Source organism: Arvicola amphibius, chromosome 13, assembly GCF_903992535.2.
Source record: "Arvicola amphibius chromosome 13, mArvAmp1.2, whole genome shotgun sequence".
NCBI lineage: Eukaryota > Metazoa > Chordata > Mammalia > Rodentia > Cricetidae > Arvicola > Arvicola amphibius.
The window spans coordinates 42,835,206-42,855,887 of record NC_052059.1 but is presented as its reverse complement, the minus strand read 5'-3'; positions in this window follow the sequence as shown (position 1 = coordinate 42,855,887).

Below are 20,682 nucleotides of genomic sequence, written 5' to 3'. Positions count from 1 at the left end.
TGGCCATACCATACTCTTCACACACTCAGAAAACAGCATCCACCATAACAGCTCCAGGAACTCTGCACAACCCAGAGATCAGATTGCTTAGGATATGAGATCCATGTACTCACAGATACACACTAGAGACACCAGAATTGCTAAACACACTTTTTTCTTCAATGGAGGAAATCAATGCCTGCTCACCTGGAAGGCTGGAGTGGCTATTTGATAACAGGTGGTCTTCTGATAGTCTTTGGAGCTAGGCCTCACCCAATTCCGTCAAACTCCTGGGCATTGTTTTTCAGTCCATAGAACCCATTCTCATGAAAGAGTTTCCATATATTTTGCAAAACAGTTTGCTACACTTATTACAAACCCTTTCTCCCTGGCCTCTGTCCCTAGCACTGTTTCTCACTGATTGATAGGATCCATCCTTATGCTTCTTTCAAACCCTATTCCTTTGGCCCTTGTCCTAAGCAACTGTCACAGTCAATAGAACCCATTCTGTGGGAAAGGTTACAGGTGCTTCGTTAAAGAGATGTACTTTACAAAATGTTTGAATGTAGCTTTGTTGTGATAATTTTCACGGGAAGTTTTCCCCCAAGTTTTACTGTATTTAAATATGTGATAAAATAAAATCCTTGGTATCGGACCCCAGAAGTTTGAACGAGTGCTGGGTCACTAAGTTGAACTGAACCAAGTTCATGTTTTCATTACCGGCTGTGATGCTTGCAGCAACCTTCCCAACATTGCCAGACTTGGAGATTCCTTGTCAAGAAGGGAAGAGACCAGACTTCCATGTCCCTTTTCCAACAGGGAAGAAGCCTTCAGAGTCACTGGCTGTTGGAGCAGTTGGAAGAATTCAGAAGGCTGGAGGCAGCCCACTGCCAAAAGCTCACTGGCTAATATTCTCAGGATGCTAAGCAGGTCAGAGCTGTCAAGAGAATGCTGAACTTACTCATGCAGAGAAACCTTGTGGCTTTTGACCCAAGACCTATGAAACAACCACTCTGTGATGAGAACTGAGAATTTTGCCAGCATCTTCCCCATTTCCTTCCTATTTGCATCTTTTGAAGACAGCACTGTATGGGAAACTTTTGTGGTGAAGATCGCATTTGAGGAATGGTAGCCAGAAGAAGAACTTTAGAAGTGTGGGTTCCTGATCATTCCTTTCCTTTTATATTTCAGGAGAGGATTCTGAGCCCCAGAATATGATGATGTGACAAAGGTCACATAACTGGAGAGAGAACCCAGCCAATGCAGTTTTATACTTTCTCCTGCTGTACAACCCATAAGATTCTCAGCAAGGCCCTCTTCCTATAGCAGAAGTAAAACCATGAATTTGGTACTGTTTTTTTCTTAGGTACCACAGAGAGACTATGGAAATTATTTAGGTAGTCGGGCAACCATTCTCTCTCTCTCTCTCTCTCTCTCTCTCTCTCTCTCTCTCTCTCTCTCTCTCTCTCTCCCTTTGCCAAAGACATAAATTCTGTCTGGGAAATAAACATTTGCTTCTTCCACCCCATTGGGGGGGGGTACATTTTTTAGGAGATAGCAGTGCAGTGAAGGATGAGGGTATTCTGCCATCAAGTGTCCTTAGGCTAATCACTCTCTCTTTGCTGAGGGTCTCTCTCTGTTTGTTACTCCTTGACTCCGGAGGTGAAAATCCTTTAAGAAGCTTATAGCCTAAAGGAAAGGAATTGTGAATTGGGATTCACTGAAGAGCAGAATAATGGACAGTCGCTGCAAGAGCCATTACAGCCTCCAGCCAGTGTGATGTTCACAGCTCTGTGAGGCAGAAACTGCCCACCTTGTGTTGCATTTGATCAGGTCAACCATGCCAGGAGAAGAGTGGGAGCAGCATTAAACTACAGCTACAGAAGACTAGACTGACGTTGGGCCACCCATCATCAGTTGGCTCATAATAGCCTGGAAAGGGAACCTCAATCCCTGATTAACCCAAAGCTCTTTCCACTGGACTTGAAATATTTCCACAGTCTGGCCACAAATTTTAGAAGTCTTTCCTGCCCTATGTGGCTGCCCCGACCATTTAAAAGACTAAAGCCGGTGTCTGCACAGCTGTGAGAGAGTATGTAATGAGTGAGTTGACGACTATGACAGTAGCATTTTTCAGCTCCCCCAAGCCATCAGCAGAGCCTGTTTCCTAACTGCGAGATTCTAAATTGTCCTCATGGTTTTCTTTGTCGCATAACATGTGATAAAGTGAGATCATAGAGACCACAGGGCCCAGGCACATGAGGTGGGGGGAAGGGGACATGTGGCTTCTCTCTTCCTGTGCTCAGAAGAAGTCAGAGCTGGCCTGGGGGACAGACTAAGATGCCCATAAGTAAGCAAGCTAGGAAAGGCCAGCAATGACCCCAAGCAAGCAAGGGAAGAGAGCCCAGCCCAGCTCTAATGACCTGTCTCTGCTTCCTGTTGCCATTAGGATTTTGGTATTCTACATTTTCTGTTAAATGTGCTGCCAAGCCCTTCATTCTCTCAGTCCTCATGCTGACGCTTTCAGTTTCTGCCTGAAAATTTCAACAAACCCATTTTATCACTTTGGACCTTTATTTTCTTACCCAAAGATTGGAAATAACGACAACTATCTACCTCATGGGGTGGTTCTGAAACTTTAATGAGATATGGATGGCGAAACTGATTTATAAACTGCTAAACACCATACCAAAAAAGAAAATAAGTCTGCTACCACTTTTGCACCTGGAATCTCATTTAAGACTACATGATCCAGAATATGTAAGATGCTGTCTAACTAACAACATCGCTGGGCGGGAAACGAGGAGAGCTCACAGCCAGGAGCTATTATGCCTAAATCCTTAATGCCTTAGAGCTGCAGGCTGCTGTGCCCACATGGGTCCACCTGAGACCCTCTCCAGGAGCCGCCTGTGGCCCAGCAGGGCAGGTGTGGCTTCATAATAATCAGAAGACTGTCTTAGACTCAGTGGGAGAAGGAAATGGGCTCTAATAGTCATAATTCAAAGAGCTACCTGAAAGGGAGCAGGATGCTAATAACAGACATGTGTGGTGACTCCTGTTTGTTTAATAGAAATTAAAGATCACTGATCTTGAGGGCAGTGATTATGCCTGGAAGAACACACAGCACCGGCCTATGATGAAGGGGCTGATTTCATCCCGACTTTGTTATTCTCCATTACATTGTTTTCTTCAGCCCAAAGGAGTGGGCTCATTCAAGCACTCCCATGGAGCCCACCTTTTTGGGGAACAGAATCAGAAATGGATTCCACCAAAAAGACGTCCAGTCTGATTCCTAATCTCACAAGTCCAGAGAACTCCGAGCCTCCCTGCCATCCCATCGCTAGTTAATATGAAAAGGCCTTTAAAAAACCTGAGTTTTGTCCAGTTTATTGTAACGCCTTAGCAAAACAAGGGGGTAGACCTGACTCTAGAACTTCCAGTTTGATGGACAAAGGAGCAGGGATCCAGTTCAGACATAATTAGGACCTGTCGTTTTCTAACCAATTACTACCTTGATTCTGTCAGCTTTTGTCTGGGAAAGCAGCGGAACACTGTTTGTGGTGCGAATGGCTAATTTCATACACAGTTTAACTAGGTGGTTCGATCAAACTGTTCTTTCCTATGAAATTTGATGGTGGGAAATGATTACCATATAAAAAAAGATTTCACTCTGTTTGATTGAGTGATTTCTATAAAGCGTCTATAGCATAATTCTATGCCTGTGAACGTTAATTTTGCAGCAGCCAGCTGTAATTGGGTTCTAAGGCAGGAAGAGCAAGCCAAGCCTCCTCTCCCACAGCTTTAGCCTCTCTGGTGTGAAACTGAATGGTGGAACAGACATGAGGGGAAGCAAGAGGATGGAATAGGAAGAGAGAAAGGATAGGATTGTATTTGAATGTGCAGGTAAGAGTTTAACACTCTGCTCTGAAAACCCCTGCAATAGGAAACAAGGAATTGCAATGCTCATTCACTTCTGAAAGTAAAGGGGAGCAAGACACCAGGCTGAGCTGGTTCCCTGGGTTTGTTCACAAGAAAGGGAGAATGGGAGCTTTGAAGACGACGACATGTGGTACCGTATCTTCTCCCCTGCTCCATCATTTCCTTAGAGCCCCTAGTCCTTGGTGGTGGGAGAGACACCCTCACGAAAATGGAACTGAGACATTTCTACTGTGTAACATTAAAGGACAAGGTGGGTTGGTAGCTGAATGAGATGGACCCCCATAATTTATTTGGTTCACAGTTGATGGTGCTATTGGGAAGCTTCGAAGGCATGGCCTTGTTGGAGGAAGTATGTCACTGGAGGTGAGCTTTGAGAGTTTAGAAAGTTGCACCATTCCCAGTTCCTTCTCTCTGCTTCCTGCTTGAAGTTCAAGATGTGAGCTCTTAGCTGTTGCCTCAGCTAACATTCCTTTGCTCATACATCATGGACTCTAGCCCTCTAGAACCATCAACTCAAATCAACTGTTTATTCTATACACTTCCTTGGGCATGTGGTTTTATTCTAGCAGTGGAAAAGTCACCAATGCCAGTGGGTCATTCTTGGTAGGTACTTGCCATAAACCTCCTCGTTTTTTTTTTTTTTTGCCATCATGCCTCCACTTCTCCCCCCCCCCCCACTTCAAATGTTGATGTAACTCTTTAGGGTCATTTGATAGAAATTGTGATTTACATAAATAATTCTGCCCAAGAGACTATAGTGGTATTTATTTTTTATTTACATCTATACCACAAAAGAGACTTAGGCTCAAAAATTCAAATAGTTCAACCATGGCTTTTTCAGTGAGCTCTGGAATTCTTTATTTTCTCCTGCCTGATAATTCAGTGTTCCTCTTTGTTCTTGTGGAGTAATGAACCTGGTGCCTCAGGGTGAGCCTTTCAGGGGAAGACAGGTAGGATTTAAGCACTCAGCTATTCCCCCACCGCTATTAGTAATTCAAACACAACAGGCACACTCCCTTGTGGCTAAAATAAATTTTGGTTTTAAGAACTAGTTTTCTACTTGGGAAGGTCCTTAAACAAAGAAAACCTGCAAAGTATTTTCTCAAACAAAGAAAACCTGTAAACTGTAGGTTCCTGAGAAAGGAAAGCCCGCCAGGACCAAGCTCAAGTTGGGGTGTGGGATGGGATCAAGAACCTTGAACCTGGGAGGAGGCAGTAGGCGGGTAGGAACAAATATCAAAATGTGATGACCATCAGCTCTGAGGATCCACTGGAATCAGTGAACTCTACACAAGAGCCCTGGTCACTCTGACTGTCATCTGAAGCCACTAGTGAAGATGAGCAGTGTGTGTGTGTGTGTGTGTGTGTGTGTGTGTGTGTGTGTGTGTGTGTGTGTGCCTGAAGGAACTTTCAGGAACTTTTCTTCTAGGCTCCCATACAACATCCTTTCTTCCCACCAAGGAGTCCAGGGAGAGACAGTACTGTGGCAAACATTATCATTCATGTCTTTCTCCTTAACAGTCCAAAGAAGAAAGCCAACAGCTTCTGCTTGTCTGCCTCCCTTGGATTCACAGACCTCCGTCTGGAAACAAGGGGGCTTTTAAACTCTTCCAAGGCCTCTCTCCTCCCCATCCCATCTATCTCTGTCATCTATTGTCATTGTAGGAAATGAATCATGTAAACAAACTTTTTTTTTAATCTACAGTAGTCCTAATTGAATTGTTTTGCTGCATTGTTATAGAGAAACGAGGGCAATTTCCTGTCAGTTATTGAGCTATTTAGCGATTATTTCTTATCATTAGTCTGCAAATGCAAACAACACCAAATTCTGTTTGCCAAATTAAAACAGCATAGCATCACGGGGCCCTCTTCGCAGAAGCCAGGCCCTCTGGTCAGGTATTTTCTACCTTCAGTCTTCTCCCCCTCCACCCAGTCCTGCCAGCCTGAGGCAGTCCGGGCAGGAAAAGCCAAGCACCCAGGGGAGAGCCTGCCTAAGAGGTGTTTATCTCCCTGTGGCACTTTTGTTAGTTAATAGAAAAAGCTGCTGCCCATGGGAGTGACAGTCTCAGTGGGTCACTTGACAGGCCAGCTTCCACTAAATAGCAAGGACACACGAGGATGGCAACATTCTACATGACCAACTTCACTGACAGCTTTCTTGCCTTACACACCTGCTTCCCTGGAGACATTTCTCCAGTTTTCAATTGTCCCTTCCCGAGAATTCCATGGACCCAGGCACAGGCTTCCGAGAAGCATCAGAGGTATGTGAGAACAACGTGCTGGTTGTCGTTTGAAATGTAAGAATCTTATGGAATTCTCACTTTTACCCACACTTGCTTTTCAGTGAAACTGGGCCAAGTATACCCAGAGTGGCTTGGAGTGATAGAACACCTAGCCCCAGTGACATCTACAGCATCCTCAACATTCTCATTCTGAATTGTCACCTTGGAGATGGAGCTATGTTGAGTTCATGACTTGATAAACTGCCTACTCATTTTGGTGCCAGCTCCTCATCCCTTATCCTCTGTTCTCTTGAACGACTGTGAAGTTGCCTTGTTGATTTGAAAGACTCCATCTTCTCTCCTTCCCACCCCTGAGCTTCAATACTCCAGGATGGTATTTAGAACATGTGGAGCCTGAGTGTAGTGGGATTAGTGGGAACAAGGATGAGCGTTAAGTAGGGCAGAATAGTTCTGTGGTTTCTGTTGTCTTTCCTCCTATTGTTGTTTTATATATGTGCAAATATATAAAGAGAGAGAGAGAGAATTGAGTTGAACCTCAGACCTCATTTATGCCTATCAAAGGATCGGTCACTAATCTTTAGCCCAATGTGGGCAAATCAGTTGCCTTTTTTGTATTATTATTTTTTCCTGTTGTTTGTTGTTCATTCTTATGTAACAAATTACCCGAATTTTGACATATTAGAGAAATAGGAAGCAAATTCCTATTAGCTTATGATTTCTGTAGGTCAATCCAGGTGTCTTGGTGGTTGTATTTAGATCACCAGCCTTTTCAAATTGAGTTCAAGCTGTTAGTGGTCTACACTCATTTAAGTTCATGGGATTTCAAGGCTGACTTGATCTGGGAACCTACTTCTGTGTTCACTCATGGAATGAGAATATAAGAAGGTCTTGGCATTTTGTTCTGGGGGAGCTTCTCCATAGAAGTGCCTCATGAAGTGGTAGCTGACTTTCTGTAAGGGAAGCCATTCAAAAGAAAGCAAAAAAGGGTCCTCCAGAACACAGCTGTAATTATTTTGTCATCTACTAAGAAACAAAATCCATCACTTTTTCTATATTCTCTCTTGCTATATGACAGTCATCAAGCCTTGCTTACTACTTAAGTGATAAAGTGGGGGCATGAATTGCAAGGATCCCTGAGGTTACAATAGAGGTGCCCACCATACTGATCTTCAAGAATTCTAGATTCTACCCTCATACTTTGCTTTCCTTAATATATTGCAGAGTAATTCATGGAGCATTTACCACATGCCATGCTTGGGGTAAGTACCATGAGAAATTCAATCCTTGATAATGACTATTTTCTTTGCCTAAAAGTCCCAAGTACACTAAGGAAGTGAGCATGTCCACAAACATTGCGAGAGTAGTTCAAGTGCCTAGCAGTGTAACGGGCAGTGGGATTGAAGGATACGTTTCTTCTTTTGTGGATATAAATCAGGGAATTCTCTCTGTTCTTTGCTTTTCCATAAGTAGAAAGGAATGAGAAAAGGTGAAAAGCAGAAAGGAAGGAAAAAAGCACCAGAAGGAAGGAGGAATGAAGAGAGTGAACAAGGCATAGGGAAAGAGGAATAAAAGGATGGAGAGAAATTCTTAGTTTTCTGAACTTGTACTTTTCAAAAATATTTGATAATCCTCACCAATACAAATATGTATAATTTAGATTGATATCCACAGTTTTTCTATTTCTCTTTTACACTCCCTACTCTCCTCCCTATACCCTTAGGTGGTGAAGTAATAATTGACAGACCCAGGATTGTAGCCTAACCCTGCCAGTTTCTAAACTTTATACTGTTTCTACTGTCTACCTGTATCTTCAAACCTTTTAAGTTTGACAGATGGTTAAACATGGGAAGTTGGGGGAAAGAGGCAAATCATTGAGCTCCCTAAGGTCTCCATCCTGAACCAGGAAAGGTCCACCCTTTATGGTGTAGGGAGAAGAGAACTACCTGGAATGGAAGAGCTCAATTGTGGCCTTGTCAACCTGATGTTCTACCTGCAGTTTCAATAGACGGGTCAAACTTGAAAGAGTGAACTTGTAGATAACAGAGGGCAGCGAGCATCACCTACAGAAGTGGCTACTAAAGCTTTAGGAGCAATTGACATCATCCAGAACTGACCATTATGAATAGCTCACAGCTCACAAACTGTATTCATGATCCACATAGTGAGGGCATACGAAGTCAAACTGCAGAGGCCTGGTAGCTTCACGGAGACAATCTTGAAAGTCAAAGAGAAGATAACCATGGTGAACTCAGTGCTTGATGATGAGGGGCTCTTCCCATCAGATCTCAGCATGCTGGGGAGGGTTTTCTTCTCCTTTAAAGGCTTAGAGATGAATGTGAAATTTGATGCCAGTTGCAATGAGAAGCCTCAAAAATGCTCTCCAGCAGATGTTCCTCCTGGTATTTGCCTTCAAGTACTTCTCTTGAGTATAGACCTTTTAGAGTGTCTTGGTTATGGCAGAGACAAAGTAGAGGCAAGTGGAGGCTGATCATAGGATTTTATGATCTGGAAGCCCCCTGTGGCTTACTTGCTTGCCTTTGAAAGAAGGTGACTGCCTTTTTGTGAGCTTCTCCAGAGAGACCCAGGTGGTAAGGAACTGATTTCTCCCTTTGGCTGACAAACCTGGATTTGATCTAGGAAAACCACTCTGTCCCAATTGAGCCCTTGTTGATAGCTGCGTAAATATCTTTTATGTATTCAAATACAATTACACTATTCCCCCCACTTGTCTTTCTAGCCTCTAACTCTGCCCATGCACCCCCTTTGCTAAATCCATGGCCACCATTTCTTTAGTTGTTGGTGTGTGTGTTTCATATATTAAGTTCTTATAATGCTATTTGTGTGTATATGACACCTGGAGAAATAGTTTTCCATAGGGAAAAGCCCCACATTGGTTATTCAATGATAACCTTTTTAGAGGGCGTAAGTCAGAGGTTCTCGCTTCTGTCTTGTTTGTATTCCTGATCTTCAGAAACCGAAATGATACTGCTTTAAGCTACCACCTGAATTGTGAGGTTTGTCACCTACTCAACTGCCAGTTCACCACTTCAAGTACTCCAGGGTGGAGGAAGTAGTAGAACTCTTCTTACAAGGATAGTGGCCAGAGCAGGACACTTGGAAAAGCTTATGTAGAGCAGAAGGAAGAGCTTTATATATCCACCTTACATAGATCTGTAGAACAGCAGATCAAAACCGAAATATAAGGCATGGAAAGATATTCTAATACCACGGACATCACTAAGCTTAACCTGTTAGCCACTAAAACACAGAAAGACCATTAACTGTTTATAACCTAACAGCCATAATATCTTAAAGGCCTGAATGAGAATGAAGTAATCTTAGAGACAGAGAGAAAGAGAAAATCAAAACCTTACTAGCAGCTATATTCCATAGAGCCTAAAGTCAAGCATTTAAAATAAATCCGGATGTCACCAACTTTGCAGTATGCACTAATTACAGTGTATATTATATCAGCAAAGATCCCAGAACGATACCTGAAGATTGTCATTACAATAATGCCGGTCAATGAAGTCTGTTATAACTGCCCAAGTCTGTTTAAAGTTTCCTAAACACTCTTGAGCAATTTACACATCATTCCCAACCTTGAGAGGTAGGCACTGTTACTCTTTGTTAGGACACTGAGGCACAAAAGTTTTAAATAACTTGTGCAAGCACCCGGACAGCTTGAAGCTGGGATTTAAGCACTGACAATGTGGTTTTAGAAGCAAGACTGCTGATAATAGATTGCTATTTTTGAGAAATTTCTGCATGGAGTGGCACGGGGAAAATAGTTCTACTTTTGCATAAATCATGAATCCAAAAATCAAAAGATCCTTATCTTTTCAGAAAGCATAAAAGATAAGTGGATAGGTAAGGTACCTGGGCACTTTTAGTGTCCCTCACTCTCTCCTTCCAGGCTTATCTGCATAGTTCCATGCTTTAAAAAAACTAAATTATAACCAGATCAACTTTGATTCCTGTCTCAGCTTCTGGTTAGATTTGGTGAACAGAAGGAGAAGGTATGTGAGGAATTATTACCAATTGCAAGCATATGAATTTCAAAAGGAGTCTGGAAAGAAGACCTATAGCTACAGCCTTGTTTAGTTGTGTGTTGGTTGATGGTCAGAGCTCTTGCCATTGTTCCTGTGTATGGAGGCACCCTCTCATGGTCCTGGAAAGCACTCACGACCCTTGCCCTAACACAGTCCCAGCTGTGTAGCTAGTCATAACAGGACTGTACACATCATATGTAGCTATACTTTGACTACATTTGTGCATGCCTTATCACTAAATGCTCTTCCATTTGAATATATCAATTTTATATTGAAGATATCAATATCTGATTTAAGACTGGGCAGAATCAGAGCTTAAGAACCACATCAAGAGCTTTTATGCCTAGATCTTCAGGTGGGAAAAGTTTTGAGACAAGCACGGTTTGGTTTCATTTATATTGCCTTCCTTTGCTTTGTCCTCAGGTCTCCCAGCAAGGGTGCCATGGAGACATGTGCACAGGGGCTCACAGAAAACTAAAGCTGTATCACCCTAGGTGAATGAGAAAGCAGATGGTGACCGGTTACCCAGATAGATGATCATAACAGCTGCTACTCAGAGACAGCTTCCACACAAGCACAGGGGTGCATTAATATAGGAGGCAAGGGTTTCTAGGGCTGCTTTTCTGGCTCATTTGCTAGAGAAGACTATAAACCAGATAATACTGCCATTATAACCAATTTCTCATGATTGTGCTCTCAATCGATGTGGCTCAGGGGAAACTAACGTTGTCTATATTTATGCTAGCATGTGAAAGTAATTGTTAATTCATGTAATGCTCAGTACTAAAATAGTTCCTTAAGGGATACTGATAAAGGACACAGGTTACTCCTAGCTGGGGTGTAAGTCAAAATATGAGGAATAAAACAAAAACAGCTCTAGATGAGAGCAAATTTAGCAGTTGATGTTGTGGTAGTTAAGGAACTCAGGTACTTCCCATTTATAATGAATCTCCACGTGAGACCCCTGCAAAGCCTATTCATCAGCCCACAAACTAGAGCACAGAGGAAATTAGATCCGCCAATAGTACACCAGCAAACCTTCTACTCCAGTCTCTTCATCTCACTCTGGAATGCCTTCTTACACAACCATAGGACACCAAACTGTAGTCAGATGCCAAATCTGACCTGATGCCTAGTTCTACAAATAGTTCTTTTTTAAAAATTATTTTTATTTTCCTTTTTGAGATCAAGTCCCACTGTGTAGCTGTGATTGGGCTAGAATCTGCCTCCCACAGATTTTTTCTCTGGTATATGTGTGTTTTAGCACATGCATTCCCTACCAAAAATATTGGATGAAACAACATTATGTATTGACTTTCATTCTTTTCCTTGTTTTACATTCTGTAGAAATAATCTTTGAACAACTCAGTGACAATAGGGTGAGAAAGGAAGAGTCTAAGATGGCACTTGGAAGACCCGTGACCCTCTAGAAAAATTGTTTTACATTTAGATTGTAATCTCTTTATGCTCTAAACAACAACTACAAAGAACTACCCTTCCATGTCTGCAAACACTTCTGTGAATTAAAAGTAAAATAGTAATTGCCCATCTTTAATAAAATCACTGATAATAATAAGACAATCCTTTCAATCCTATCCTTTTCTAGTTTAATCTTATTAAACTCATAGTTTAAGCCTAGTGATATGCTAATTAAAGCATTAAAATTTTTCTTGACCCTACTGGTCAAATACAATAATCAAAAGCACATGGATAAAAATTACTGTTAAAAGTCACAGAAAGAGTCTTGCATTAAGGTAATATTTAAATAAAAATTTAAAATATAAACATTAATGTTGTATGCTTTTTAGAGATAAAGGTGTGCATAAGAAAGAAAAGTATGTAATTCCAGAACAGGATGTCTCCGGTTGGGAAATAAGGTGGAATATAGGTTATGTGTCTTTTATCTGAAATGTTTGAGACTAAGAATATTTTAGATTTCAGATTTGGAGGGATATTTGGGATAATTGTATATGCTGTCCAAAATCTTAATTTCTTAAATCTGATTTGTTCACTGATGGAATCATTTCCTGAGAAACTGGGATCCTAGTGTGTGTGTAGGACTATGTCGTGAAGTATGCGTCCACTTTAATGCTCTGCAATTTCAGAGTTTCATGCCTTATAATGATTTACTTGATCTGCTTAAATTGATTTGAGTGCAGAGTAAGTAATATAAATCTAATTTCATTCTTGTACATGTAGCTATCTTTTTTTGCAGTACCATTTGCTGAAAATGCTGGGTTTTTTTCTCTCCAGGGTATGTATTTGATATCTTTATCAAAGATCAAAGAGCTGTAGTTGCATAAACTTATTTCTGGGTCTTCAGTTCTATCCCATTGATTGTGCCATTGTGCCATGCTGTTTGTATTATTATACCTCCATAGTATAACTTGAAGTATTGTGAGGTAATGACTCAAGTACCATTACTTTTGCTTAGAATTGCACCAGAGAAAAGACAAAAATCTTCATGTTTTTTTTTTAAAAAATGGATATCTAAATGCACAAGAGTGAAACTAGATCTCTGTCTCACACACTACATAAACAATCAACTCCAAAGAAACCAAGGATCTCAATAAAGATCTGAAACTTTGAAATTAAGATTATTATAAATTTGTGCATGCCTGAGAAACAAGTAGGCTCACTGCAGATCTTCAGTTATCTACAGCTCCCTCCAGATCCAATCCCTTAGTCTCATCCCCAGCTATGCAGCGGAATAGCTCATGCAACCTCTCTAGTCTACACCCATTTCCAAAGGATCACACAGATCTTCCAGCTTTGTCCCAGCCCCCAATTCCAGCAGGCACCCACTAGGAGCCCACAGGCCACTCTGACCAGGGAAGCAAGTAGACTAACTGCACATCTTTACTGCCTCTTCCACACCTGCAGGTCAGATGCCCTAGTCTCATGCCCCTCTCTATATCAGAACTTCTGCTGTGCTCTCACTTTACTCCCAACACCCATCTTACCCCCTTTCTGTGAAACACACCCACACAGCCAGCCTATCCCCATGTATAGTGATGTATTATTTGTGTTTTAATAAATAAAGCTTGCCTGAAGATCAGTGCAAAGCAGCCACACTAGTCAGCCCTAAAGGCCAGGCAGTGCTGGCACACACCTTTAATCCCAGCAGCCACACTAATTAGTCATAGAGGTTGGGCATTGATGGTATGTGCCTTTAATCCCAGAATTAGAGAGGAATACAAAATGGGAGGAGATAGGTCTCAATCTCAATCTGAGGATACATGAGGTCAGGTTTGTCCATTTTCAGTCTGAGGTAGAGGTAAGATCCTGTGGCTGGTTGTTTTGCTTTTCTGATCTTCAGGTTGAACTCCAATATCTGTTTCTGAGATTTTATTATTCATGCTACATTTGTCATCCAATATTTGGGGTATGAATTTACAAAAAGTCATTTGCGTGTGGCTTTACACCTACTGGCATAGGTCAGAGCTACATGCAGCTGGAGTCGCTGCCCTACCAGCAAGGTTTTTCTTTCTTCCCTCTTCTTTGGTTCTCCCTGGACCCCTCTCTGGCTGCTGCCGAACTACGTAGCTTCCTTGAAATCCAGTCAGGCTTTTACTGTTTTCTGAAGCAGCAATAAGCCTCACATCTTCAGCAACACTGGCAACAGATTTGATAAGACAATTGGGAATTCTTAAAGGGAGAAATTAGTTAAAAGAAAGAGTGTTTTCCGACATCAAAAAATTGAAAACATAATTACATTGGAGGGATTTGTCTCTCTGTATGATACTGGACAGTTTGAAAATAGAATGATTAAATGAGAGGATAACTAATATAGATAGGATTTATGTAATGCCAAATTGTAAAGATATCAGCATTATAATTTTTGTTGTATCACTAATAAAGGTGGTTAATCTGAGTGCTAAGAATCAAACCTTAGAAAAATTTAATGAAATAGATTACAGAGATATTCAAATCCAGACAGAGGAATTTAATGAAGAACCAATTTCAGCATTGCATTATAAGAATAGAGAAGAACAGCATAAAGTTTTTATACAACCAACTTTAATATATCCCATAACTATACAGGAATTGTCTAATGATAGCAGTGTAAGAGTTGAATGGACTCCTGTGCCAATGTTAGGTTTAAGGAGATTCAAGGAAACAATAGTCACATATGGCATTCATTCTCCTTTTGTGAAGCAAATGTTAAACTCATGGTCAGTTTGTAATAGAATTATCCCTAATGACTGGATAGAGTTGGTTAAAGCTATTTACAGCCTTTTTCTACAATTATAATGGAGTAGCTGGTTCAGGGAACCAGGCTAAGACTATTGAACAGTGGAGTAAAGCTAGAGCTATGGAACTCTCCCAGGATCAAATTCTTGGAGAAGGAAATTATGCTACTGTTGGAAGGTAACTTCTATATGATGGTCACATCCTGGCTTTATACCATGCAGCAGTTTTGAATGCTTGGGACAGAATTGAAGAAGTAGGAAAGAAGATTGAACCATTTACTAACATCACTCCTTCATGGATTTCTTACAAAGACTGACATCAGCAGTAAACAGAATAATACCAAATTCAGAAGCTAGACAAACAATAATAGAATCTGAACTAGCTTTTAAAAGTACCAGTTCTCTATGCAAAAGGCAAGGTCAGCACCTTTGGAGGAATGGATTTGAGATACAATTAATACTGAATCTCATGACCATGATGTTACATGGATAGGAGAGTTGATTTCCAGTGGCTTGAAGAAAAGTGGAAATGTCAAGTATTATAATTATGGCAAACAAGGTTACCTTAAAATGGATTGTAGACAGAGCATTCCTAGAAACAATTTTTTTAAAAGAATAATCCATTCAGAACGCCCCTCCCTTCTGGATTATGTAGAAGATATGGTAAAGCCAGACATTGGCCTAATGAGTGTATGTTAACGAAGAATATTTAAGGTAATCCTTTGCCTTTAGTAAATTCTGTGGGTGGCTTCTCTCATGCTCCTATGCCAAATCCAGTTTAGTCATTTCCTGTCATCATAAAGGAAATTCCTTCCCGAGCAATTAATAACCTAATATATATTGTAAGAAGGCATACTGCTCTGGATAATAGAACAGCTATAGAAGAGAGAACAAAAAATTCAGCAGAAAAACAAAGACAAAAAAATTCAGACATAAGAATAAATGGCATTATCATTGAAGGTCTGGTAAAACAAGTGTGAATATAACAACAATTTCATCAGAATCTTGGCCTCCAAATTGGCCTCTTCAATGTAAACATTCAGTTTTTAGGGATTAGAACTTTATCTCAGATAAAACAAAGCATGATATGGGTTGAGAGGAATATTAAAACCATGTGTGGCTAACATGGCACAGAATTTGTGGGGACATGATTTGTTACAACAATTGAATACTCAGATCAACATTTCCCCAATCTTAGAAACAAACCATAAATTAACATATGTTTCTGGGGAAAATGTTACAAGGTGATATAAAGAACAATCACTGACCATTCAGATTGAACAAGAATGGCACAACAGCTGCTGATATTTCAAAGGCACCAACAGCACTACCTTTAAAATGGTTGATAGTCAAACCTGTAAGAGTCAAGTAATGACCTTTAACAACAGAGAAACTGAAGGTTTTAGAACAGCTGGTACAGGAGCAACTAGATGCTCAACATATTGAAGAATCAACCAACCCTTGGAATTTTCCTGTATTTGTTGTTAAAAAAAGAAATCTGAATTATGGAGAATGGTAATAGATCTAAGAGCTGTTAACAAGGTGATTCAGCCAATGGGCTCTCTAGAGTCTGGAATTCCTTTCCTTTATTGTCTAAAGGATGGTCTATTATAGCTACTGACTTAAAAGATTTTTTTCTTCACTATACCTTTACAAGAAAAGGACAGAGAAAATTTTGCCTTCACAGTGCCTATTTATAATAATTCTCAGCCTACTAAAAGATAGCAATAGAAGATTCTCCCATGGTGAATGTTAAATAGCCTCACCATATGCCAATATTTTGTAAGTCAGTCACTGGAAATGATACATAAGCAATTTCTTGAATCTATAGTTTACCATTACATGCATGACGTTTTGTTATCTGATTCAAATGTAGATTCTTTAGAAAGAATATTTGAAGTAATAAAGAAAATTTTGCCTAGTTGGAGATTATAAATTGCTCCTGAAAAAATACAAAGAGGATATTCTTTTAATTATTTAGGTTATAAAATAGGTTCAAAAACGTTAGACCCCAAAAGGTACAAATTAGGAGAGACTGATTACAGACTCTTAATGACTACCAAAGATTTCTAGGAGTCATTTCCTATCTATGGTGCACTATTAGGATAGGTCCTTATTACCTGATTAATTTAAACAAAACCTGAGATGGTGGTAACAAAGACTTAAACAGTCCCAGGGAAATATTAACTTAATTTGAGAGAGAATTTGCTTTGATTGAAGAAAAATTGCAAGCCACATGTGGATCATGTAGATCCAAATCTTAACTGCATTCTGGTCATCTTATCCTCAATACATTCCTCTACAGGAATTTTAATGCAGAGGGATTATATCTCAGAATGGATATTTTTACCATATAAACTGAGTAAAAAATTAAAAATATGTAGAAAAGTTCTCTGAATAAATTCTAAAAGGAAAATTGAAATTTTGTCAATTAGCAGGAATAGATCCAAAAGAAATTATAGTACCTTTTAATAATGATGAAACTGACAAATTATCAGGAAAAAAAAGTGAACTCTAGCAAAGATCTTATAGGAATGTATTGGAGAGACTAACAACTATCCCAAAAGGAAGAGAATTTAACTTATAAAGAGAACCAACTGGATCTTTCCTCACATTATACAGTACACACCAATAACTGGAGGCCCTATGTTTTATACTGATAACAAATAAATCAGGAAAGGCATCCTACAACTTCAGTGGAACTCTGAAACATAGCTAGCTTTAATACTGAGAAGACTTAAAAACTACTAGCCCCATCCCACCACCAAACTCGCCTATCCCTCTGCAATCTCAGTAGAACTCTGAAACACAACTTGCTCCAATGGAGGGGACTTAAGAGCTTGCTGCAACACTGAGGAGACCAAGAGAGAGGACCACGGGAGTGAACCAGGAGAGAAGACCAAGACAGCAGACTTAGACCTCAGAGGCTTCCTGAGACACAGATATTAACAGTACATAGCAGACCAAGAAAAATTCCCAAACACCCATATAGCCACTGCAAGGATTGGACCAAGGGCAAAGACACAGCTGGCCTCATTTGAAGAAAAGATGGGTAAGTGCCAATGCAAAAATTCATTAAACAACCTGAAAACCAATACAGTAACACCAGAATCCAGTGGCCATACAACAGGAAGACTTGATCATCCTAACCCAGAAGTAACAGAAGAAAATGACTTTAAACATGACTTTATAAAAATGATAGAGACCTTTAAAGAGGAAATGAAAAACTCCCTTAAACAAATGGCGGAAAAGACAGACAAAAAATTGGAAGGAAGTAGTCCCTTAACAAAAGCAAGAAAACAAAGATAAAACAAACAGGTGAAGCAAAAAATTCAAGACTTGAAGACTGAAATAGAGGTGTTAAAGAAAACACAAACCGAGGGAATTCTGGATATGGAAGTCTGGGTAAATGAATAAGAACTATAGAGACAAGTATAACCAACATAAAAGAGATAGAAGAAAGAATCTCAAGTGTTAAAGATACTATAGAGCAAATAGACTCATTGGTCAAAGAAAACATGAAATCCAACAAATTCTTAACACAAAACATTTGGAAAATCTGCAACACCATGGAAAGACCAAACCTAAGATTAGGGGTAGAAGAAGAAGAACTGCAGCTCAAAGTCACAGAAAATATATTCAACAAAATCATAGAAAAAAACTTTCCCAACATAAAAAAGAATATCCCTAAGAAAGTACAAGAAGTTTACAGAATACCAAATAGACTGGATCAAAAAAAGTCCCCTCACCATATAATAATCAAAATGCAAAAATACAGAATAAAGAAAAAATATTAAGAGCTGAGAAAGAAAATGGTCAAGTAACATACAGAGGTAGACCTACCAGAATGACACCCAACTTCTCAATGGAAACCATGAAAGTCAGAGGGTCCTGGGCAGATGTGCTGCACACACTAAGAAACCATAGATGCAAGCCCAGACTACTATACCCAACAAAGCTTTCAATCACCATCGATGGAGAAAACAAGATATTCCATTCAAAAAATTGGATTAACCCCCCTGCGTCTTATCAGATCACCATGGATTAAAGTTAGAATTTAACAACAATACTAATCTCAGAAAGACCACAAACTCATGGAAATTGAACAGTGAACTACTGAACCATCCCTGGGTCAAGGAAGAAATAAGGAAATTAAAGACTTCCTAGAATTCAATGAAAATGAAGGCACAACATATCCAAACCTATGGACACAATGAAAGCAATGCTAAGAGGAAAGTTTATAGCACTAAGTGCTCACATAAAGAAAATGGAGAAAGCTCACATTGGTGACCTAACAGCACACCTGAAAGCTCTAGAAAAAAAATCAGCTCACCCAGGAGGAGTAAAAGACAGGAAATAAACAAATTGAGTGCTAAAATCAACAAAGTAAAAGTAAAGAAAACAATACAAAGAATCAGTGAACACTGAAGAAATTCAGAGATTCATTAGGTCATACTACAAAAATCTGTACTCTACAAAATTGTAAAACATAAAAGAAATGGATAATTTTCTAGATAGATACCATATACCAAAATTAAATCAAGACCAGGTGAACAAAAAGCCCAGGGCCAGATGGTTTTAGTGTAGAATTCTATCAGCACTTTCAAGAGCTAATACTTATACTCCTCAAAGTATTTCACATAATATAAACAGAAGGAACATTGCCAAATTCTTTTTATGATGCTACAATTACCCTGATACCAAAACCATTCAAAGATCCAACCAAGAAAGAGAATTACAGACCAATCTCACCCATGAACATAGATGCAAAAATACTCAATACTTGCAAACCAAATCCAAGAACATATCAAAAAAAAAAATCATCTCCCAAGATCAAGTCAGCTTCTTCCCAGACGTTCAGGGCTGGTTCAACATACAAAAATCTATCAATGCAAGGACTTTGCTTTGCTGCCAAACCGAGCAAAGGACGTCAGGATTAACCATACCCCAATCCACCCTCACTTTCTGAGGGCGACCTCTCAGTGTTCCCTAGTTCCCGATATCTCTGCTGGGACCTCCAATTGCCGAAATCTCGGTGGAGACCTCCAATTGCCATGCACCGAGTCCCCGTGTCTGTGCTCTGTGAACTATATTACCCAGTTACCGAGCTTCGGGCAAGGGGCAGGAGGTTAAAATACACAGACACATACACAGACAGAGAGACAGCAACCCGTGTCTCTTGCCCCTTGCCCGAAGCTCGGTAACTGGGAAAAAGTGCATTGAACGCAGACACGGGGGTGCCACCGAAATCTCGGCCCCTGTCTTCGCTCTATGTGCTAGACCTCAGTTATGGAGTTTCGGGAAAGAGGGTGGAGGTTGAGAACTCAGACGCAGTGACAGACTGACACACAGAACTCCCAATGCTGGTTCAGAAAAAGCCCCTCTTTATTAACACCATGTAGACTTAAATACACTGCAGTTAGTGGTCAACAGGTGATCCTCTGATCCTCTAACTAGGCACAGCTTCTAGTAATTTATATTAGAAGGTTCTAGAAGGGAAAAGCAACTGAAGGCCAGGACTCATTAATCCCAACACTAATTAAATTTGGGGTACTGGCCTAAAGAGAAAATTCTCAACAGAAGTATCTCAAATGACCAAAAAAAATTCCCATCAGGGAAATGCAAATCAAAATGACATTGCGATTCCATCTGATACCTGTCAGAATGTAAGATCAAAAACATAAATGGCAGTTTATGTTGGAGAGGCTGTGGAGCTACGGGAACACCCCTTCACTGTTGGCCAGAATACAAACTTGTACAGCCATTTTGGAAATCAATAGGATTGTTTTTCAGAAAATTGGGACTGATGGATCATGAGACCAAACCCGTCTCTCTGAATGTGGCCAACAGCAGGGGCTGACTGAGAAGCAAAGGACAATGGCGCTGGGCTCTGATTCTTCTGCATGGACGGGCTCTGTGGGAGCCTTCTCAGCTTGGTCGATCACCTTCCTGGACCTGGGGGGAGTTGGGAGGACCTTGGTCTTAGCATAGAGTGGGGAACCCTGATGGCTCCTTGGCCTTGAGAGGGAGGGAGGGGAGGTATGGGTGGAGGGGAGGGGAGGGAAGGGGGAGAAGGAGGGGAGGGAAGGGGGAGGAGGAGGGGAGGGAGGGGGGAGGAGGAGGGAAGGAGATGGAAATTTTTAAATATAAAAAAAATAAACCATGAGGAAAAAAAAAAACTTCCCAGAAAAAAAAAAGATATTAAAAAAAAAAAAAAAAAAGAAAATTGGGAATCAGTCTAATCAGCCAAACAATGTTGTGGGATATTTGATCACA